This window comes from Oryctolagus cuniculus, chromosome 6 (assembly GCF_964237555.1).
Source record: "Oryctolagus cuniculus chromosome 6, mOryCun1.1, whole genome shotgun sequence".
NCBI lineage: Eukaryota > Metazoa > Chordata > Mammalia > Lagomorpha > Leporidae > Oryctolagus > Oryctolagus cuniculus.
The window spans coordinates 75,296,587-75,320,859 of NC_091437.1; the positions used below are offsets into that span (position 1 = coordinate 75,296,587).

At 42.4% G+C, this 24,273-nt stretch overlaps 1 long non-coding RNA gene and 1 pseudogene across 1 annotated transcript; one reads left to right on the forward strand and one right to left on the reverse strand.

The window, feature by feature from the left end:
* Positions 1-1,133: 1,133 nt before the first annotated feature.
* Positions 1,134-5,037, reverse strand: LOC127490568 (uncharacterized). Its single transcript, XR_007918599.2, has 2 exons — positions 4,916-5,037; positions 1,134-1,441 (listed from the first exon to the last, which is right to left on the reverse strand). It is a non-coding gene; the product is annotated as an uncharacterized lncRNA (long non-coding RNA).
* Positions 5,038-9,047: 4,010 nt separating this feature from the next.
* LOC100349480 (AP-2 complex subunit mu pseudogene) lies at positions 9,048-10,928 on the forward strand (annotated as a pseudogene).
* The last annotated feature ends 13,345 nt before the right edge of the window (positions 10,929-24,273 follow it).

Genomic DNA, 24,273 nt, shown 5'->3' on the forward strand with positions numbered 1-24,273 from the left:
CATCTCTCCTAGGGGAAGGACAGTTGGGCTTGTAAGATTCGAGAGTGAGTGTGAGGAGAAGGGAGAGAGTCGGATGAGGAGGTTGCTGCTGTGTTAAGGGGAGGCTTGGAGGGCAGATATTCAGGGGTGCCAGGGGGAAGATATGGTGGAGGTTCATCAGCAGGGTCAGGGCAGAGAGAAGATCAGGGTGAGGGGGGATGATGTAGTAGGCTTAGAGAGAGGATCTCGTTCCATTAGAACTTGGAAGGTGGAGCAAAAGAAAGAAAGAAGGGAAACCTCAGGGGAGAAAGAAAGCTGAACGTAAGGAACCTCTGACCATTTGCCTTTTCTCTAGAAAACTGTCAAGATTAGGAAAATCTGGAAATCTAAAGTGCCAAATGCAGCCAATGAGACATGCTATTTTATATTGTGGCCAGATTATGGTGCAGAAAGGCACAAATTTGGAGGGGGGGGTATTTTTCCTTGAATCCCAAGACTGAGAGGTTTTATAAAAAGCATGCCAAGGGTGACTCAGGAGAAATGCAAAAAAAAAAAAAAATTGGAACCCATGGAGTTGTCAAAAGATGGCCGGGGTTTGGTACTCATTTACAGGGAATCCCACAGACAAGAGTTAGCTACAACTGGAATCTTCTCACAGGAGAGATGAGAGGATCCCAATGTTTAGGCCAGGTATCCCCAATCCAGGATGTGTGGGATAATTTTCCCCAAATCAGATGCACCAAGGGCAGAAAAAAGAGGGGGAATAATCAGTCCTGCCTGGTCTGCCTCATGTTGCTTGGGGGGACAAAGGGCAACTTCTTACCAGTACGTGAGTTAGAAATTAAGTTTCATGTTGCATGCATTAGAGATGCGACAAGAGGCTTCTGGTTGGAGTTCATGAAAGGAAGGATGAGAGTGTAAGGGCAGGTGAGGAGGAAAGGGCAGAGTTGGAAAAGGGAATGGAGGGTAAGAGATCTTGGGTAGGAGTTCAGCTATGCTGGGAAGAGTGTAACTGGGGGCCTCCCCCAGGGATGAAGGGCACCATGAAAGCCAGACCACCATGGTCACCTCGTGGTCCTCCAAGTTTGCTGTAGAAAGGAAGGAAAATCAAGAGGTGAGAGAGAGTCACAGTTACCATCCAGAGGACACCAGAGTTCTTATTCAGAACTTTATTCAGAATTCTTATTCACAAACCTCAGAAGGACTTTCTATTGGCAAGGATAGAGAGTTCTGGGCATATAGTCAGTTACTTCATCCTCTTAACTGGTTCTGGGTGGGAGGTCATTAGGTGGAGTTGAGATGATTTTCTGTAGGCTCTAGGGCTTCTGGGTGGGGTTGCATTAATTGCTGACTCATGCTTCCATTATAGGGAGCTTCCTAAGATGGTGATGTTGCTGTAAGATGGTGGTATTCATGTTCATGATCCATCAATCTTCTTCTGTCTTTGTCTATTTCTTTGCCTCTTTACAAAATAAATAAATAAAAATTTTAGGAAAATAATAAACTAAAGTATCTGAATGCATGGATATATTCCTTCAGCTAACTACAACCCCCAAAACTGTTTTTACAGAATACTTAGGAGGGGCCAGCACTGTGGCTCAGTGAGATAAAGCTATGGTCTGCAGCTTCGGCATCTCACACAGGTACTGGTTCGAATGTGTCCCAGCTGCTCCACTTCTGATCCAGCTCCCTGGGAAAGCAACAGAGGATGGCCAAAGTGCTTGGGCCCCTGTATCCAGGTGGGAGACCCAGTGGAAGATTTTGGCTCCTGGCTTCAGCCTGGCCCAACCCTAGCAGTTGCAGCCATTTGAGGAGTGAACTACACATGGAAGATTGTTCTTTCTGTCTCTCCTGTCTCTCTGCAGCTCTACCTTTCAAATAAATAATAAATCTTTTTTAAAAAAGAGTACTTAGGATATATTTCTGGAATTTTGTTGATCTAGACATTGTTCTACTGTAAATGACAACTTGAAAGCAGAACTACTAACATCCACTGACAAGTGTAGTGCAATGTTGTTTGCAGAATCTGTACTAATGTAAAAACCCTATTTGATCTTTGTCCTTCTTTTCTGAAAACAAATTTGCTGATATACTAGTATACTGCAAATGAGACCCCTGTCCATTCCCAAGGACAGCCACCATAGATAGTTCTCAGCAAATACTGTGAAATACTAGATTGCCTAGTAATATTGCCTTTCTTCTTTCTTTCTTTCTTTCTTTCTTTCTTTCTTTCTTTCTTTCTTTCTTTCTTTCTTTCTTTCTTTCTTTCTTTCCTTCCTTCCTTCCTTCCTTCCTTCCTTCCTTCCTTCCTTCCTTCCTTCCTCTCTCCCTCCCTCCCTCCCTTCCTCCCTTCCTCCCTTCCTCCCTTCCTCCCTTCCTCCCTTCCTTTCTTTCTTTGATGATAGTTTGATAGACTGCCTCAATTCAGAAACACACAAGAAATGTAAGTCCTACCACACACTGTAGAAGCAACTCTTACTTTCTGTGCAAAACCTTTGAAGCCAAATGTGTAACAGCATATACAACAGATTATTGTTAGATCACTATTGGATGCATATCAATTTTTTATTTTATTTATTTATTTGAGAGGCAGAGTTACAGACAAGGAGAGACAGAGAAAGGTCTTCCATCCATTAGCTCACTCCCCAGTGGCTACAATGGTTGGAGCTGCGCCGAAGCAAAGCCAGGAGCCAGGTGCTTCTTCCCAGTCTCCTGCATGGGTGCAGGAACCCAAGTACTTGGGCCATCTTCCATTGCTTTCCCAGGCCACAGCAGAGAGCTGGATTGGAAGAGGAGCAGCCGGGACTAGAACCAGTGCCCATATGGGATGCCGGCACTGCAGGCGGAAGATTAACTTACTGTGCCACAGCGCTGGCCCCTTCATATCAGTTTATTAGTGAGTTCTCAAAAATTATGGCAGAAACAAAACCCAATAAAATGACAAATAGAGTGAGCACTAAAACAACATTTTCTAAAGAATCAAAACCTTGCTTTGAAATGCTATGTTGAAATCATCTGTCTCCATCTAGATCACCAAAGAAGGCAATTGGAGCACAAAATGGGGAGATATGGGCATTCTTCAGTCTGATGAAATACTTTCTTTGAGACTTGTTAAATCAATTTTTTCTAGGGTTCAGTGTGTCCATGTAAAATTATTCAGTAGACTGCATGATTTCCAAATCCTTCCCATTGTATGAAACAATAAATGAGGTATAGCAGTGCTGTGCCAGTAGAAAAAGAAGACTAAATTGAAACTTGGTATGGGTTGATTTAGCAGTTCACCGCAAGCGAAGAGTTTCAAACATCTAAGCTTCAGCTTTTCAAACATTCTATCATAAATAATAATTACACCTAAATTGACATATAGCTTAACTCAAAGTTGGTCACGGGGGCCAGTGCTGTGGCTCAGCAGGTTAAAGCCTTGGCCTGAAGCACCGACATCCCATATGGGTGCTGGTTCTAGTCCTGGCTGCTCCTTTTCTGGTCCAGCTCTCTGCTATGACCTGGGAAGGCAGTGAAGGATGGCCCAAGTCCTTGGGCCCCTGCACCCGCATGGGAGACCCAGAAGAAGCTTCTAGCTCCTGTCTTCGAATCTGCGCAGCTCTGGCCATTGCTGTCATCTAGGGAGTGAACCAACAGATGGAAGACCTCTCTCTCTGTCTACCTCTCTCTGTAACTCTGTCTTTCAAATACATAAAAAAATCTTAAAAAAAATAAAATAAAGATGGTCACTATTTTAAAAGCTCTTGCATACATGAAATTTGTACCTTTACATAAAGAAAAGAGAAAAAATTGTTAAAAATCACATATATTGCTCTTTTAAAAATCTGTTTTAAAGATTAATTAAGGGCTTTATATCTGTTTGTTCATTGGTCATCAAATCATTTATCATCTGATGTCACTAATGATTCCTGCTGCACATTTATCTCCATCAAGTGAACCATTTTTGACTTGTTCACATTTCTTAGAAATAGGACTCATAGTATGTGAGCCTTGGGGCATCTTAATAAAGTGTCAAGACCTATTCACACCCCATTACTAAAGACATATTGGAAAAGCAAGACCTTTACTCAGAAAATTGTCACTAAGACTATCACAACTGTGTTAAAGAGGAAACGAAATCTATCTGAGTAAAGATATTTTTATGCGGAATTTAAACCAAACTTAAACGAAAACTTAAATGCAAAACTAACTAGATAGTAATGAACAAGGTCATTTGAGATTGGATCAAAACATTTGTGGAAAAATGGAGTTAAAAGGTAACTTTATTTATTTATTTATTTATTTATTGACAGACAGAGTGGACAGTGAGAGAGAGAGAGACAGAGAGAAAGGTCTTCCTTTGCCACTGGTTCACCCTCCAATGGCCGCCGCGGCCGGCGCACTGCAGCCGGCACACTGCGCTGATCCAAAGGCAGGGGCCAGGTGCTTCTCCTGGTCTCCCATGGGGTGCAGGGCCCAAGCACTTGGGGCATCCTCCACTGCACTCCCGGTCCATAGCAGAGAGCTGGCCTGGAAGAGGGGCAACCGGGACAGAATCCAGCGCCCCGACCAGGACTAGAACCGGTGTGCCGGTGCTGCTAGGCGGGGGATTAGTCTGTTGAGCTGCAGCGCCGGCCTTAAAAGGTAACTTTATTTCAGTGCAAAAAAATTTTAGAAATCCACACATAGGTTTATCACCAAACACATTTTTGCATTTGTCATGAGCATGTTGAATGGCCCTGACAGAGTTATGAGACTTTTCTTCAAATTATCTTAACTATTAACAAAATAATTTAATTTGAATGAGTATGATCTTATATGAGGATAAAAACTGCATCAAACTACTTTCTAGGCCCTATTAACATTAAGGAATTAAAGAAAGGAAAGAGATTTTTGTTTTATAGAAATCAGCTCTAGTTATGCTCAGGAGAACACTATAAATAATATTACTCACCTTTATCATACTTTGTTATGCCTTTGCTCAGCCCAATGTGTGCATCTTTAAAGCAATATAATGCTTCAGTCATCTCAATTCCCTAGTTACAACAGGTAACCGCTGAGGGAATTGTGATCAAAGCATTCTGAACCTTCGCAGAGAACGTCAGGACGAGAAGAACATTCCAGCCCACACTAGAAATGATATATTTTTTCATTCTAATTGGTCACTGTATTTATTTCAACAGGCCTTTTAATAGTCACTCTGTTTTAATTGAAAAGGCATCTCAGGGGCCAGTGCTGTGGTGTAGCAGGTAAAGCCACCACCTGCAGTGCTCACATCCCAAATGGGCGCCGGTTCAAGTTCTGGCTACTCTACTTCCGATCCAGTTCTCTGCTATGGCCTGGGATAGCAGTAGAAGATGGCCCAAGTCCTTAGGCCCCTGCACCCATGTAGGAGACCCGGAAGAAGCTCCAGACTACTGGTTTTGGATCAACTCAGCTCTAGTCATCGTGCCTATTTGGAGGTGAACCAGTGGATGGAAGACCTCTCTCTCTATCTCTCTCTCTGCCTCTCCTTCTCTGTGTGTGTAACTCTTTCAAATAAATAAATTAATTAAAAAAATAAAGAAAAGGCACCTCATTTCCTTACCACATGCTCTATTAAAATGAAGTATATAGTGAATATTAAGTTCCTCTTGGAAGAAATAAATCATAAATGATACATGGCTTTTGGGGGGGCATCAGAATCAAAGCACAGTGAAATTCCATTGTGTTGATATTCCTTGTGCTACATGTACTTATCATCAAAACACATTTATAAACCCCAGCAATGAAGGTTCAGGTGGAAACCATGTCAGTGTTTTCAAAATTTTGGCTGAGAGAAATCCCAGTTAAAATAAAATTCCCTAAATATATTTTAAACTGTCAGAGCTATAATTTGTGATACTGATTTAGGAAAAAAAAAAAAACCTTATTGGTAGTATTTCTTAAAAAGCAAAACACAATGAAAAGTTAGGTTGCAGTTCGTTGCCCAGAGACTGGAGATCTAGTGGTATCCTTGGGCCACATATTGTTTAAAGTAACACCAGGAAAAGGCAGCATTCTGTGCCTTGAATCTCCTCCCATGAAACAGGAAGCACAGTACCTGACTGGCCTTTCTGGGTTTGGGAAGCAGCAGCTTCTGTTACAGAAGGCTGAGATAAGTGGTTCTTGTTTTCAAGGAGTAAGGAATTTGGATGTGAGATAGACTGTAGTGGTAAGACAGGTAATGAGATTTAATTGAGGTTTACGGGGGAGGGCATCTGTCAGGACAGATGTGCACCTCTCAGATGGATCTGAGAGAGAGTGTCCGGCCATTCAGATCAGCGCAAGCACGGTTACCAAGTTTAATGAAGAGGACACAGCTGACAGGCAGGCTGGCATCTCAGCAATGATCCAAGAGCTGAGAGTTCAGAGTGGCAGTCTGTATTTAGAGTAAGACTTACAAGGAACTGGGGTCCAGGTCTTCCTGCTGGGTTTCTCCCTGCCGCCTCCTGCACCTGGACAAACGGTTTACTGGATGTGGAACAGGTTAAATTCCTCTCAAGATTTTATTACCTAAGGTTATCACACAGGGCAGCCCTCTTGGCACCAGGCAGGGATAAAGAGGATTTTCCTAGGATGCTTTCCCGAGGCAGGGAGGCCGGTACCACTTACAAAGTTATCGGAGCATGGGTAGGTATTTGTAGTGTAAAACACTTGGTGGCTTGCAGGGGTGTCCCATGCTTCTAGCTGCTACGTTGCTATCCACAACTGAATTGTTTGCCTTAGGCCCTTTCACACACATAGGCTAATTTCTATCCTCCTACCTAGGACTTCTATGCCTGTGTATGCAGCTCTGGCCAGTGAATGATCAAGCCTGCTCTTTTGCTGACCCGTGGTAACTATAGGTGTATGTGTGCAGCAACACAGGACTTGGAAGGGAGTGAGCCTTCACCACACCAGCCAAGCAACCAAGACCTGCTGTGTTAGAACAAGGGAAATTCATGAGCTGAGTACCAAGGCTATTTCATAATTAACTGCTCTCACAAGAAGATAGGGAATGAAGTTGCCCCCAACCTGTGCAGCACAGGAGTGCACTTTGGGGGCAATGAGAATGCATGTCTCATACTCAGCTTTAGGAACCATAGCAGGCCAAGTTCAGGACTTCTGTGCTTGTTCCAGTGAGGGCCAGCCTTGCTGCAACAGAGTGCTGTGACATGCCTGGCTGGGAGGTACAGGGTTCTTGACTGACTTGTTGAGTTTCCTTAACATTGCACTGAAGCACAAGGTGGATCCCCACTAAAACCTCTCCCTCCCTCTCCGCTTCACTCAGGGCTAAGTCTCCTCTGGACATCCCTGGTTCACTCAGCTTCTGCTTATTTTCACTCATAGACATTTCCCCTAACGTTTGCTGCAAGGCTCTTCCTGGCTCAATGTGTGCCTCTCAGACATTCCAGACTAACGCTTTTTGCCAGCTTTATGGAGGTATGAATGACACATAGGGGCCAGCGCTGTGGCTCAGTGGGTTAAAGCCCTGGTCTGAAGCACCAGCATCCCATATGGATGCTGGTTCTAGTCCCAGCTGCTCCTCTTCCGATCGCTCTCTGCTGTGGCCTGGGAAAGCAGTAGAAGATGGCCCAAGTCTTTGGGCCCCTGCATCCACCTGGGAGACCTGGAGGAAGCTCCTGGCTCCTGGCTTAGGATCGGCACAGCTCCGGCCGTTGCAGGCATCTGGTGAGTGAACCAGTGGATGGAAGACCTCTCTCTCTGTCTCTACCTCTCTCTTTAGCTCTGTCTTTAAAATAAATGAAATAAATCTTAAAAAAAAATGACACACAATGACCAGCACATGTTTGAAGTGGTGTACTATTTGTTACATTTTAACATATGTGTACATCATTGATGCCATCACCTCCATCTAAATAATGTGCCTAATGCCATCAAAACTCTCTTCCTTTTTTTATAACCTCCTTCCCTAGGACTGAACTACTTTCTGTCACTTTGTATAGCTTACATTTTTCTAGCTTACATTTTTATATTTCATGTAAATAAGGGCTGGTATTGTTGCACAGTGGGTTAAACTGCAACTTGCATCACCAGCATCCCATACCCAAAAGCTAGTTCGAGTTCCAGCTCCCCTATATTTCTAATCTAGCTCCCTGGGAACATGCCTGAGAAAGCAGCAGTGATACACAAGGAGCTGGGCCCCTGCCACCCACGTAGGACACCAGGATGGAAATCCTGGCTCCTGGCTTCAGCCTGGCCCAACGCTGACCACTGTGGCCCTTTGATGAATGAGTCAGCAGACAGAAGATCAGGCTCTCCCTCCTTATCTCTCCCTCTCTGTCACTCGCCCCTTCACATGAATAAATCTTATTTTTACAAATGAATATCATATAGATAGAATTACATTCAGCCTTCTATATCCTTGGGCTCTCCATCAACAGATTTAACCAATCATGAAATGAAAATATATGAAAAACAGATGGGCATACCATACAGCTGCTAGGATGCCGCTTGAGATGCGTGCATCCCACATGGGAGTGCCTGAGTTCAACTCTCGGTTCTGCTCCCACTTCCAGCTTTTTGCTAATGTGCACTATAGCAAGCAATAGGTGAGGTTGAAGTGATTGGGTTCCTACCTTCATGTGGAAGACCCAGATTGGGTTCTTGGCTCTTGGTTTTGGTGTGATCCAGTCCTGGCTATTGCAAGCATTAAAGAAAGCAAAAACAAAAACAAAAACAAAAACAAAACAAAAAAAAAACCACCCTTATAAAAAGAAAATAGTTGAAAAAATTAGCTTAAAAAGCAAAACTTGAATTTGATGCTCAGAGAGCATTTTGCTAAATCCACAAAAATGAAATGATGTGCAGATGCAGGTGCTGTAGCCTCCTGCCAGTTCTTCACAGATCTTCAGTCTCTCTCCAAAGCTCTTGTTTGAGCACTGTTCACCTATGTCCTGATCATCTACTACGTACTTAGGGCTATGAGGTTTGTGTTTATGCTGAATACCCACTAACTTCTTCTTTATTGTTATTGTTTCCTTGACAATATAGTATATCAATTATTTACACTGTATTGGTCTTATAAGTTACCTAGACAAATCTTAAAATATGCAGAGGGGGGGATCCGAAGAGTGGCCGGGCCGGCCGAGCCCTCGGGCCGCGGACGCCAGGTCTGTTAGAGCGATGGGCCGCCGAGACTGAGCTGCCGCCATGATCGGAGGCTTATTCATCTATAATCACAAGGGGGAGGTGCTCATCTCCCGGGTCTACCGAGATGACATAGGGAGGAATGCAGTGGACGCCTTCCGGGTCAATGTTATCCATGCCCGGCAGCAGGTGCGCAGCCCCGTCACCAACATTGCTCGCACCAGCTTCTTCCATGTTAAGTGGTCCAACATCTGGCTGGCCGCTGTCACCAAGCAGAATGTCAACGCTGCCATGGTCTTCGAATTCCTCTATAAGATGTGTGACGTAATGGCTGCCTACTTTGCCAAGATCAGCGAAGAAAACATCAAGAACAATTTTGTGCTCATATACGAGATGCTAGATGAGATCCTGGACTTTGGCTACCCACAGAACTCTGAGACAGGCGCTCTGAAAACCTTCATCACCCAGCAGGGCATCAAGAGTCAGCATCAGACAAAAGAAGAACAGTCCCAGATCACCAGACAGGTGACTGGGCAGATCGGCTGGCGGCGAGAAGGCATCACGTATCGCCGGAATGAGCTCTTCTTGGATGTGCTGGAGAGTGTGAACCTACTGATGTCCCCACAGGGGCAGGTGCTGAGTGCCCATGTGTCCGGCCGGGTGGTGATGAAGAGCTACCTGAGTGGCATGCCCGAGTGCAAGTTTGGGATGAATGACAAGATTGTAATTGAAAAGCAAGGCAGAGGCACAGCTGATGAAACAAGCAAGAGCGGGAAGCAATCAATTGCCATTGATGACTGCACCTTCCACCAGTGTGTGCGACTCAGCAAGTTTGACTCTGAATGCAGCATCAGCTTCATCCCACCAGATGGAGAGTTTGAGCTCATGAGGTATCGCACCACCAAGGACATCATCCTTCCTTTCCGGGTGATGCCGCTGGTACGGGAAGTGGGACGCACCAAACTGGAGGTAAAGGTGGTCATCAAGTCCAACTTTAAGCCCTCACTGCTGGCTCAGAAAATTGAGGTGCGGATTCCAACCCCACTGAACACAAGTGGTGTGCAGGTGATCTGCATGAAGGGGAAGGCCAAGTATAAGGCCAGTGAGAACGCCATCGTATGGAAGATCAAGCGCATGGCAGGCATGAAGGAATCGCGGATCAGCGGAGAGATTGAGCTTCTGCCCACCAATGACAAGAAAAAATGGGCCCGACCTCCTATTTCCATGAATTTTGAGGTGCCATTTGCGCCTTCTGGCCTCAAGGTGCACTACTTGAAGGTGTTTGAACCGAAGCTGAACTACAGCGACCACGACGTCATCGAATGGGTGCGCTACATTGGCCGCAGCGGCATTTACGAGACCCGCTGCTAGTTGCCTGTGGCAGCTAGCCCACTCCCCTGCCCACCCTCTGCCATGGGTCCGGATGCCCCCGGCCACCACACATCAGTGTCTCCTCCCTCCCTCCTGCTTTGCTGCCTTCCCTTTGCACCAGCCCCCGAGTCTAGGTCTGGACCAACCACATGTGAGCTGGACAGGTGGAGCAGTCCCTGGGCTCCCTGGGCAGGGTGGTTTCTGGGGCTCTTGCTCTTCCATCCGTCCGTCTGTCCTGGCCTGAGTGCCAGGCTCTGAGTTCTGTGACCAAAGCCAGGTGGGCCCTCTCTCCTCCCAACCACTGTGGCCACACCTCTGGAGTGGGAGGGTTGGCTGCCCCTCACCTCGGAGCTCCCCCAAAGGCCAGTAACGGATTCCCAGCCCTCAGTCCCTACTCTGCTTTGGGATAGTGTGAGCTTCATTTTGTACACGTGTGACTTCGTCCTGTTATAAACCCAATAAACTCTGCAGAGCGGAAAAAAAAATATATGCAGAAGGATATGTGTGAGTTATTTACAAATACTACACCACTTTCTTTAAGGGACTTGAGTATGTATAAATTTTTGCCTCAGCAAGGTTTCATAGCCCTAAACCTCATAACACTGAAGAATGAATGTAATACTGTGAATTCTTTTTCTTCAGATATTTTCCTCTGCACAATTATTACTTTTTTTTAATTTTTTTTGACAGGCAGGAGTGGACAGTGAGAGAGAGAGACAGAGAGAAAGGTCTTCCTTTTTGCCGTTGGTTCACCCTCCAATGGCCGCCACGGCCGGCTCGCTGCAACCAGCGCACCACGCCGATCCAATGGCAGGAGCCAGGTGCTTCTCCTGGTCTCCCATGGGGTGCAGGGCCCAAGCACTTGGGCCATCCTCCACTGCACTCCCTGGCCACAGCAGAGAGCTGGCCTGGAAGAGGGGCAACCGGGACAGAATCCAGCGCCCCGACCGGGACTAGAACCCTCTGCACAATTATTTTAAAATCTACTCATATTCTCATGCATCTCAAAAGGTCACTACTTACAATTGCTGAGATGTGACCCATCATTTGGGTATATAATAATTTTCTTATCTATTTAATTATTGATTGATATTTGAACTGACTTCAATTTGGAGAGGATACAAATAATATACTATGTACATTGGTGTATAAGTTTGTATAAACATATACTTTTGCTTCTCACAGAGCAATATCCAAAAATAGAATGGTTGGATCATATCTTTTCAAAGTTATTGGAGCTCCAATATACTTGCCTACAATTGATATGATCATTTTTTGTTGTTGTTATTTATAATTTAAGTCAATCTGTATAGAAAAATAGTGGTATTTTATTGTAACTTTAATTTACATTTCAATGATGGTTAATGAAATTTAGCATCTTCTTATATGCTTATGTGCCATCTGCATATCATTTTTAATGAAGTGTTTGGTAATTTTGCAAATTTATCCTGGTGTTAATTAATTAGAGTTGAGTATTCCTTATATATTCTGATCACAAGCCCTTTATATGCTTAGCAATCATATTCTATTAATTTTTGTTCTCTATTTTCATTATCTTAGAATTTCAAAAAGTAGAAGTTATAATATAAGTAAATTAATTTTATGATTGATTTTTCTTTTGCTAATGTACTACTAGTGTTATTTCCAAGGAATCTACCTTATCAAAGTCATAATATTTTCTATGTTTTATTTTTCTGGAAGCTCATCAAATTTTCTATTTAACATTCAGGTCTGTGGACCAAACATTTTCTGTTTTGTTTGTATATGGATATATGATTGCTCCAGGAGCAGATGTGTATGGGTATGCATGTATGTGTATTTTTTTGACAATTTATCTTTCTGCATTGATGTGTCTTTAGCTTTTTTGCACATATTTATTAGCCTTTTATGTATAGATATAAAAGATTCTGTAATAATAATTTATTTAGTCTTTTAACACTATTACCATAATCTATAAATTTTCAAAATCATCATTCAGATAGGTAGTGTTATTCCCTCAACCTACATTTTTTCATTATTTAAGTTATTCTGATTTCCATATAATTGCTTATCACATTCTTCAAGGAATCTATTGGAATTCCGATTGATATTTCATTGAATTTATGGATCAATTTTAAAATAATTAAAGTCTCAACACTGTTAAGTTTTCTAATGAAACTGATTTCTTTCTATTTGTTTTGACTTTTATGTCTCAGCAGTTTTTAGCATAGTAGTTCTGTGTGTATTTTTAAGGTGCTATTTACTCCTTAAATATTTCATGTTATTCCCAAAACTATTGCTTTCTTTCATTTTAGTGTGCAAGTGTATGTTTCTTGTTATATAAGAGTTTAATTTTCAGCCACAGTTCTGTAAATGGAACCACTTGAAATGCCTATTGTGTTTATCATTCTATCTGCTATTAAATAAGGATACAAACAAAATCAGTTTATTTTCTCACAAATTGATGTGAATGGGCTAATACTGACTTCAATGTCATTTCATTCCTTCTTAGAACAAGTTACCGAGGTTGGCATTATGGTGCACCAAATTAAACTGTCACTTGCTATACCAGCATCCTGTAATGAAGTGCCAATTCAAGTATGACTGACCTGCTTCCAATCCAGCTTCCTTCTTTTCTCCTGATAGGCAGCAGATGATGGTCCAAGTACTTGGGTCCCTGCCATTCACGTGGGAAACCCAGATTGAGTTCTGTCTCTTGATTTCATCCTGCCCTAGCCTGAGCTGTGGTCACTTGGTAAATGAATCAGCAGATTGAAAATCATTCAATCAGTCTCTCTCTCTCTCTCTCTCTCTCTCTCTCTCTCTCCCTCTCTCTCCCCCACTCTCTCTCCCTATGTGCGTGGGTGTGTGGGTGTGTGTGTGGGTGTGTGCCACTAAGGAGAAGTCTTCCATTTGCTGGTTCACTCCCCAGATGGCCTGATGGCCAGAGCTGTGCGGATCTAAAGTCAGGAGCCAGCAGCTTATTCCTGATCTTCCATGCTGGTGCAGGGGCCCAAGGACTTGGGCCATCTTCTACTGCTTTACCAGGCCATATCATAGAGCTGGAATGAAAGTGGCGGGGCTGGGATTCAAACCGGAACCCATATGGGATGTGGGCACTTCAGGCAGCAGCTTTACCATTAGGCCACAAGGTCAACCCCTAAATAAATAAATTTTTATTTAAAAAGTTATCAACTTGTAACCTGCTGATTTATTTGAGGCATTGCTCCATAAACTTTGTGTAAAGCATCAGTGATCTCCCCAATATTCTGCACATGCTTCACTGTAAATTTATGTTTGTTCTTACTCCTATTTTGATTGAATTGATGTTGCTATGACAGTGACTCTTTTCAAGCTGATGTCTTATGTTTCTTAGTGTTTCAAACAAGGTCTTATTCAGACATGTTTTATCAAGTTAGTAGGTGTTTATCTTGTTGATAAACAATGTTAAATTCCGTGTGTAGTGTTTCATAATATCCATTTTCTATGAAGTTGGTGAAGACCCTCATACTTATTATGATTTGATTTCCTTTGTGATTTATAGAGAGTTGTGTTATGATAAAATACATTCTATATTGATAACTATTTTAATGCATATATATATATTCTATTTGTTTTCAAATTGGGACATCCAGTCTTTTCTTCTATTTCTGTTTTCTTTGAGACTATCTTTTTAATGATTCCTTCTCATTCCCTCTCTGGTATAACTAGCTATGACTCATGTTCTTTTAATCTGCTTTTAGGTTTATAATATGCATCTATAACTTATCACTCTCCGTTTTCGAGTGTTATCAACCACCTCACAATAAAATAGCCCACTTTTATTTTGTTCCTCTTAACCCTTGAGTCACGCAATTTATTGGTTTATTATAAATACGGTAAAAATACAATATTTTATAAATAGTTATATTTTAATTTTACTTAAATAATAATACAAAACAGTTATATAACCACATAATTACCATTTATAATGCACCCATGTGTAGGGACATATTTACACCTGATATCTTCTGCCTGGAGAATTTCCTTAACATAGTTCTGCAGTGAAGAACTGTTGGCTATGAGTTCTTCTCAGCTTGTGCGCCTGAAAAAGTATTTACTTCACTGTTATTCTTGAAATATGTTTTCTCTGTGAATAAGATTCTGTTAGAAGTTTGTTCCCGTGGGCTTGGCGTTTGTTGCAGCAGTTATGAATCCCACATCCCATGTCAGAGTGCTGGATTCAAGTGCCCACTCCACTTTCAATCCAATTTCTTACCAATGGCAGCAAATTATGGCCTAAGTACTTGGGTCCCTGCCACCCATGTGGAGGACTAGCTAGGATCCCAAGCTATCAATTAGCTTCAGCCTCAGATGGTGCTGGCATTTGTGGAGACACCAGCAGATTGGAAAATCTCTCTCTCTCCTGTCACTGTACCCTTCAAATTAATAAAAAGTAACATAAATTTCAAAAAAAACTTGCATCTCTTTTAGCAATTTGAAAGTGTTGCTGCCTAATCTCTGATTGCAACATCTTACTTGAGAAAACTGTCCTGCTTCCCTTTGGTTTACCATGCTCAGCATGCTTATTTCTTGACTGTTCATTAAAAGTTTATTATTGTAATTTTTTTTTTGACAGGCGGAGTAAGACAGTGAGAGAGAGACAGAGAGAAAGGTCTTCCTTCCGTTGGTTCACCCCCTAAATGGCTGCTACGGCTGGTGCGCTGTGCTGATCCGAAGCCAGAGCCAGGTGCTTCCTCCTGGTCTCCCATGCGGGTGCAGGGCCCAAGCACTTGGGCCATCCTCCACTGCATTCCTGGGCCACAGCAGAGAGCTGGAGTGCAAGAGGAGCAACCAGGACAGAATCCGGCGCCCCGACCGGGACTAGAACCCGGTGTGCCGGTGCCGCAGGTGGAGGATTAGCCTAGTGAGCTGCGGCGCCAGCCCATTAAAATTTTTATTTTTCATTGATTTTGAACATTTGGGTTAAAGTATGACTCAATGAAATTTTCTTTATATTTAATGTGCTTTGGCTGCCATGAGCTTCTCAGAACTGTGGTATTCACATTTTTCATAAAATTGGAAAATTTCAGGCATAAAATACATTTATCAGATTCTTGTTTGGAGTCTCAATAAATTAGGATCTTGAAAATTGTGTCTCAGGTCAATGGTGCTCTATCAATCATTTTCCTTCTTTTTCTTATTCCCTCAAGTTTAAATTTGGCCATTTTTCATCACTTTGACTTTCAATTCACTAATCTTTCACTTGGTTTGTTTAATCTGCTGATAATTGATCTCATGTATTTTTGTTTCATAGAGTATAGTTTAAGTTTTTAAAGTTTGTATTTGGTCTCTATATAATTTCTGTGCTTCCACTGAGCATACAATTGAGCCATAATAAATGATGGGAGTCCCCCGTCTGCTACTTCTGACATTCTGCCAGTTCTGAATGGATTGAGACCTTTTTCCTCTTCACTGTTGAACATATTTTGCTTATTTGTTTCTATAATAGTCATTCATGGAATCCAGATATTCTGAATTTTGGCATATGGATACAGGGTACTTTCTTGTTTCTATCAATGTTGTTGAACTTTATTCTAGGACACAATTAAACTTTTAAAATTACTTTGATCTTTTTATATCTTGATTTTTAAGATTTATTTTAGGAGAGAGCTGTATTTTGTTTTAGACTAGCTTTGTGAGTGCACTAAGCAATGTCCCAGGTGGTTTTCCAGTCTGGCTGGTGGGAAGAAACACCACCCTTGAATCCCTTTGATATTCTCAGGTTCTTGTTGTGATACTCAGAACTGGATGTTTGCATTCATTAACCCTTCGTTGAATACTCAAGACACTCTTCTCACATTTCCTGAGTCCTCCTACCTATTGTTCTTCCCTCTGTCAATATTCCCTCTAAACTAATGCTGCCTTGACTTATTCCAGAGCTCAACTCTGTTTTCTGGCCTGGGGAAGTGTTTGGTGCTGCACATGCATCTCCCTTCTTTGCATTATTCTGGGGAAACTTGCATGAGGCCATACATTGGGCCACAGTGGTGCTCTGGGAGACCATCATCCTTAAGAATCTGATGCTCAGTATCTTATTATATGTACATCTTTTTACAAAGTGATTTTAAGGTGAGAGTAAATCCGGTCCCCCTGCATTCCACCACCTTCTGGTTTTCATATAAAGACACCACTGTTGCTCTTCCTGTTGTCTGTTACACAAACTTGTCTTTATTCTGTTCCTGCGTTTTAGTGTGTGTCACTTTGCCCTTTGTCTTTATTGGCTGCTCTTTTTATTTCTTAGAGTCCTATATTCCTCTTCAACAATTTACTATAATAGGGTTATGTATCAAGATCAACTATGGGGATGAAAGACCAGTTCGGTCAAATTGATATGGGTTGGGTTTTGTTTGCTTAACACGGTTTAAAATGAGGGCCACTGTTGTCCTGCAGCAGGTTAAGCCTCCCATTTGGACCCGAACATCCCCTGTCAGAGGGCTGGTTTCAGTCCTGGCTGCTCACCTGCTCCGAATCTGCTAATGTGCCTGGTGAAATCAGAAAGGCCCCTGCCACCCCGATGAGAGACCTGGATGGAGTTTCTGGTTTCTGACTTTGACCTGGCACAGCCTTGGCTATTGTGGCCACTTGAGAGTGAACAAGGGGATAGGAAATCTCTCTATCTCTCCCTCCCTTTGTCACTCACCCTTTCAAATAAATAAAGTAAATCCTTTAAAAAAAAGGAGTTAAAATTACATCCTGTTTCAATTACTAGCTTGTCATCTATGCTCAAAACTATGACTTGAAGCAATGAAGGAATGAAACCTTTCTCTTTCTCTTTTCTCAGTCAGCACACCCATTTTTTGCACTGTCATTAAATTTCCAGATAATCAGATAATTTGACAGGTGACAAAAACCTTAAAGTTTGGAACCTAATAGTAAAGACACAATATCAATCTGTCACAGTAGCTTAGTTGGGTCTTAAGGTCTGGATTACATTTTTTTGTTTTTGACAGGCAGAGTGGACAGTGAGAGAGAGAGAGACAGAGAGAAAGGTCTTCTTTGTCATTGGTTCACCCTCCGATGGCCGCTGCGGCTGGCTGCTGTGGCCGGCGCACTGCGCTGATCCGAAGGCAGGAGCCAGGTGCTTCTCCTGGTCTCCCATGGGGTGCAGGGCCCAAGCACTTGGGCCATCCTCCACTGCACTCCCGGGCCACAGCAGAGAGCTGGCCTGGAAGAGGGGCAACCAGGACAGAATCCGGCACCCCGACCTGGACTACAACCTGGTGTGCCGGCGCCGCAGGCGGAGGGTTAGCCTATTGAGCCACGGCGCTGGTCTGGATTACATTTTCTTCCTCCATGGAGATCCCTTTCACCTATTTCAAGCCCAATATTTTCCTGCCTGCACCTATACTTAGTATATGAATCAATGAAGGAATTAGCCGCTGAATTCTATTAAGCTGAAAAGAACACTCCTTTCTGTGAAATTTAGTTTTTATACAAACCATCTATTAGAATACTTCAAAATTTTCATGGAAAATGTTCATTGTCTTTTAGTTTCATTTTTCTATGAACTTCTGGAGATACCCTCTTGGGTACTAACTAATTTTTTCAAGTTACTTATTTTTTGTAATCATCATTTCAGAGCATATTTGGAACTGTGGTGGACTTCTATAAATTAAGCAGAAGCAGAATCCCAGGTCTTGTTATTTCATGTTAATAAATACATTCTTCTTCTTTTTTTTTATTTTTTGTCAGGCAGAGTTAGATAGTGAGAGAGAGCATAGAGAGAGAGAGTTAGAGACAGTGAGAAAGAGACGGAAAGAAAGGTCTTCCTTCCATTGGTTCATTCCCCTAATGTCTGCTACAGCCAGCTCTGGGCCGATCCGAAGCCAGGAGCCGTGTACTTCCTCCCGGTCTCCCATGCGGGTGCAGGAACCCAAGCACTTGGGCCATCCTCCACTGCCCTTCCAGGCCACAGCAGAGAGCTGAACTGGAAGAGGAGCAACCGGGACCAGTACCCGGCGCCCCAACCAGGACTAGAACCCGGGGTGATTAACCAAGTGAGCCATGGAGCCAGCCTATAAATACATTATTATTATTAATTTTAGTGCTATGTTCAATTTATAGTTGTCTTCTGTTTCATTGTGATTTCTATAGACATTAACCTAGCAAATGTTTTTGCTAATATTTAGTAAGTCTTCTTTGTCAGTCCAAATTTTCTGTTTATCTAGTCTATGAAAGCAATTATAGAAAGAATTAAGAAGGAATATTAAGGGGCTGGCATTGTGACATAGTGGGTATAGCTTCCGCCTGTGATTCCAGCATCCAACACGGGAACTGGTTCAAGTCCCTGCTGCTCTGCTTCCCATCCAGCTCCTGTTAATGGCCTGGAAAAAGCAGTGGAAGATGGCCCAAGTCTTTGGGCTCCTTCTACCCATGTGGGAGACCTAGATGAAGCTCTAGGCTCCTGGCTTCAGCCTGGCCCAGGGTTGGCAGTTGTGGCCACCTGGGGTATGTACCATTGGATGGAAGATCTCTCTCCTCTCTCTCTCTCTCCCTCTGTAACTCTGACTTTCAAAATAAATAAATCTTTAAAAAAAGAAAGAGGGGATATTATTATATACTCCATTCTTCTGGATATGATGTTGTCTTACTCCTGGGTGCCTGTGAGCTATCTAGGACTGTGCTCTGACCAAATGATCATGACTCCTTTCCCATACTTTATATTCTGGGAAAACACCTTTGTTGCTGTCTGGTCTATATAATAAAGGTATAAATGCAGTATTTGTCCTGTTATTTATTCCCAAACTGCACAAGACCCCCGTTTAACTTGTACCTGCTTGCTCTCACACACCTCCTCCTAGTGTTGCTTTGATTGTATGAGTTTTGCATGTGTTGTCTCAAAGGCTAGGACCTTGGCCTGACATGACCATAATCATTTTGTACATAACCACCACCTTGCCCTCTTGGTGACACAGGACATCGTCCTATCCCTATGGGGTAAACAGATACATGAAGGCATTGTTCCAAGCTGACTTGAAGGACTGGATCCTGGAATATCCTTTATAAAACACCTGAATTCTTAACGATTCTTGAGAAACCTACGTGCTCTTAGGTTGCTTGCAGGCCACCTTTGCTAATAAAATACTTTTTCTCTTTCTTCATGAGTTATCTTGCATGGGTCCAAGAGGTTGCTATTACCCATAAATATTCCCAATAAACTTCAAGCTGTGTAATCTTGCGTTCGTCCTCTTTTTTCAGTCTTATGGAAGCTTCCATCTTGGGTGACTCGTTATTGTATTCCAGGTCTTTTTCTGAAATAACCTACAATTTTTAATTAAATGTTTTTAAAGTATATTTTTCTTGGTAGAACTTTCTCTTTATCCGGTATAGTTACTATTACAAATGTATTTCCCTCAAATACACACACACACACACACGCAAATACATTTGGAGAATTTGAGGGAGAGGGAAAATGTATATTTCTGTTTTGTTATGTGAACTTGATGTCTGGGAATGCTTTAACGTGCCTTATTAACATCTCCATGGATCTCTGTGTGTTAATGGCCACATATATTTGTATCATATTTGTTTGTATACTGGCCAAATATGTTTATATATAGCCATATATAAACCACAGCCATCATCACATGTTTCATCCAAAAGCTAGACAAACAATGGTATGCTGTCACTCAAATATTACACATAGGCAAGCATATGTGAAGAAAATATTCACTTAGATTATTTTTATGCTGTTGAAACATGACTCTTAAAGGAGAAAAAGTTAGTAAATTCAATATTTGCCTCTGAAACCACCCGCAAAATCAATTATCTTGCATTCTATGCAATGATTGAATTAACAGGTGCTTTGATACATTTTAATACAAAAGTAGTATTTCTTTATTTTAAAATCTATAAAACAATTTTCTTGAGTGTCTCTCCCCGTCTTCGTGGAGGAACGACACTAAACCCTGCCTAGGCTTCATATCCGAGTCACGGCACCATTATGTCGCTCCCCCTCTTCGTGGAGGAACGACACAGGACCCTGCGCTGTTCTTTCGTCTGCTCGGCCCTCCCCGGGTTTGCTGCTGGTTCTTCCCGGGTTGGCTACTATCCCTTCCACCTCCGTGGAAGGGCAGTTCCCCCTGGCCACTTTCCCCACTTCCGCAGGGGAGCGGCACACCGCCGGCCGGCTTTCTCGGGGGCTGCACGGGTTCCCTTAGATGTTCCCCATAGATGTTCCTGGTGCATGCCGTCTCTCTCCTCCTTTATAGTCCTCCTCCGCCAATCCCAACTCGGCTGCCCACACGCTGAGTACGCTGCTCTCCAATCAGGAGCAAGTCCTACAGTTAATTGGTTGAACTGGAGGCAGCTGTGTGGAAGCTGTTTACTTCTCTCCCAGCGCCATATTGTGGGAGAGCAGATGCATAGAATAAGTCTTAATTCCAGTAACTTAGTCCAGTCCGGATTGCTTCCCACACTTGAGAAGACTCTTTACCATTTGACAATCATTTTTACTTTATTATTAATATTAAATAATAGTATAAATACAATAAAATATCACAAAGAAATTTTTCAAATCACCAAAAATTTCAGTGTTCTTTCAATGGCTTTGATATATTCAATGTACTAATTTTGTAAGATTTTAAAATATTTTTATAGAGCTGTTTGCATTATACATATTTTTAACATGAGGTTCATTACCACATTATATAATTAGCATTATTAATGAGATCATAATATTCTACTGAATATAACTGCCTTAATTTATAAATTGGGTATTCATTTTCTCATTTTGAAATTATACAAAAAGCAGGGCCAGCATAGTGGCATAACAGGTTAAACAACAGCTTGGGATGCCTGCAGTCCCATGTCAGAATTCTAGTTTGAGTACTAGCTTCTCTGCTTCTGATCTAGCTCTCTGCTAATGTGCTTGGAAAGACAGCATGATGATTGTCCAAGTTACTTGGGCCACTACCATCTGTGTGGAAGACCAGGACTGAGTTCCTGGCTCCTGGCTTTGGCTTGATCCAGCCTGAGAATTATGGACATCTGAAGAATGAACCAATGAATCTGGAGAATGAACCAGTGAATCCCTCTCTGTATCTTTCAAATAAATAAATAAATATGTGATTTTTTTAAAAAAGCAAATTGACTCTGCCTTGGAGACCTTTCTTCCACACAAATTCCCAAAGTTTTGCATTCTAAAACTCTTGTGATAAGCTCTGGAGTGGAAGCAAAGATGCCCTCTGTCCCCCCAGGAGATTCAGCTGGTTGGGAAAAACAGGGAATAAGAAAATAATTCTATAAGTATTAAAAAATGATTAAGTGTTAGGTTAAGGACCGAGAGAAGATAGAAAAAGGGAACTGCTAAAAATGTAACTACAAAGGCAAAACAAGAGACAGGTTGAAGCTTGCATGATTGAAAGTCAAAATAGTAATGTTACCATTTGTGGGGAGCAACTCGGACTAGACTAAGTTACTAGAATTAAGACTTATTCTTTTTTTTTTTTTTGCAGGCAGAGTGGATAGTGAGAGAGAGAGACAGAGAGAAAGGTCTTCCTTTTGCCATTGGTTCACCATCCAATGGCCACCGCGGCCAGCGCGCTGCGGCTGGCGCACCGCACTGATCCGATGGCAGGAGCCAGGTGCTTCTCCTGGTCTCCCATGGGGTGCAGGGCCCAAGCACTTGGGCCATCCTCCACTGCACTCCCTGGCCACAGCAGAGAGCTGGCCTGGAAGAGGGGCAACCGGGACAGAATCCGGCGCCCCGACTGGGACTAGAACCTGGTGTGCCGGCGCCGCAAAGCAGAGGATTAGCCTAGTGAGCCGCGGCACCAGCCAGAATTAAGACTTATTCTATGCATCTGCTCTCCCACAATATGGCGCTGGGAGAGGAGTAAACAACTTTTACACAGCTGCCTCCAGTTCGACCAGTAACCTGCAGGAGCTGATCCTGCTCCTGATTGCAGGAGAGCAGCGTACTCGGCGTGTGGGTAGCAGAGTTGGGATTGGTGGAAGAGGACTATAAAGGAGGAGAGAGACAACATGCACCAGGAACATCTAAGGGGAACATCCGAATAACATCTGAGCAGCCCCTGAGAGAGCCGGCCGGCGGTATGCCGCTCCCCCGGGGAAGTGGGGAAAGTGGCAGGGGGAGCCGCCCTTCCACGGAGGTGGAAGGATCGGCAGCCAACCCGGGAAGAACCAGCAGCAAACCCAGGAAGGGCCGAGCAGACGAAAGAACAGCGCAGGGTCCTGTGTTGTTCCTCCACGAAGAGGGGAAGCGACAACCATTGTATTTGGTACGGGGAGCTGAGCGAAAACCGAGGATGGACAAATGGACAAAATCAATGTCATCATAAGGAAAGGTAAGATCATTTCTTTAGGATAAATTTTTCACAATTGGGTTGCCAAAAGTAGTGAGTATCCATTTTTCTTTCCACATACACAAGAATTAAATGTACTCATAGATGTTGACATTTGATTACTTGTTTTCCAAGTCTATATTTCTGAGGAATAGTGGTTTTTCTGCTTACTACTTGTTGAACTCTTTATTTAGTGGAGGATTAATCTTGTGATTAAAAATCAAATTGAAAATATGTCATCACATATTAAAATAAAAACAACAAATGAAGGAGAAGAGAGGGTGAGAGAGGGAGGGTTGAAAAATATCATTATGTTCTTAAAACTGTATTTCTGAAATACATGAAATCTGTTTCCTTTATATAAATAAATTTTAAAATTGGAAAAGAAAAAAATAGCTGTATAATATCAATTCATTCAACACTCATTTAGTTCTCAGTGATAAATAGTGCACCTTGTGTTACACATAATAAGCGCTAATGAATTTGTAATCCCTTACTCTCTTCCATTTTGTTTACTTTTATGTCCATGCACACCACTCTGATTCTCTTCTCTTAAAGAACTAATATTTATAAGATGTTAACTATGGGAGCATTTTCTTAAGCTGGTTATGTTTTCATCATATAAATGCTAATTATTCAGTCATTTTCCTGGGTAAATACAATTTTATCATCCACAACATGACAGGTATTACATCAGGTTCCACACAATGAATGGCAGGTGCAGTGTTTCCTTCTCTTGCAGACCTACAGTTGGTAGAAGAGACAGATATCAATAATTCACTCAGAGAAAAGCAGCATTACACTAGTAAAAATGCCAGCAAGGTGGTATACCAAATGCTATGATTCAAGCTATATTGGAAAATATCTCAGTGAGAAATGGACAAGGTTCTACGATGAGGATGAACTCACATGGAAGGACAAGCAGTGTCACCAAGAGAAAGATGGGGACAGAGGTAACTCAAACAGACTAGCCCAGCAAATGAGAAAGAGACAAAAAGGAGCAGAAGATGGCAAATATGTGTGACTTTTGGAAAAGAGAATTTGATGGTAGGTAAAGGAAGACATGGCCCACCCAGTATTGGGATTTTATTTTAAGGGCAATGCCCCATGTCAAAGCTTTTATAAAGTGGCAGTAGGTAAGTGTGCCATGATGAGTTGAGGGATCTGATTGGATACACATTTAGAAAAAAGGCTTTCCAGTTAAGTGAATGGGGGAGCTGACCTCTGAAATCTGGAATTCACTGAAGAATCCTGAGTGAGAGATGAAGGCCATTCAGAGAGGAATGTCCGTGCAACATAGTGGAAGAGATGGGGTTGCATGGGAAGAACGCAGGACAAAAGATTAAGGAGATATACTGATAGAGATAATAAAATTAAATATATAAGCAGATTATGGAGATGAGAGAGATTAGGTATATAGGTGATTGATAGATGACAAATAGGCAACAGATGGATGGAAGGAAGAATGGATAGATGATAGAGAAACAATAGATAGAATAGATAA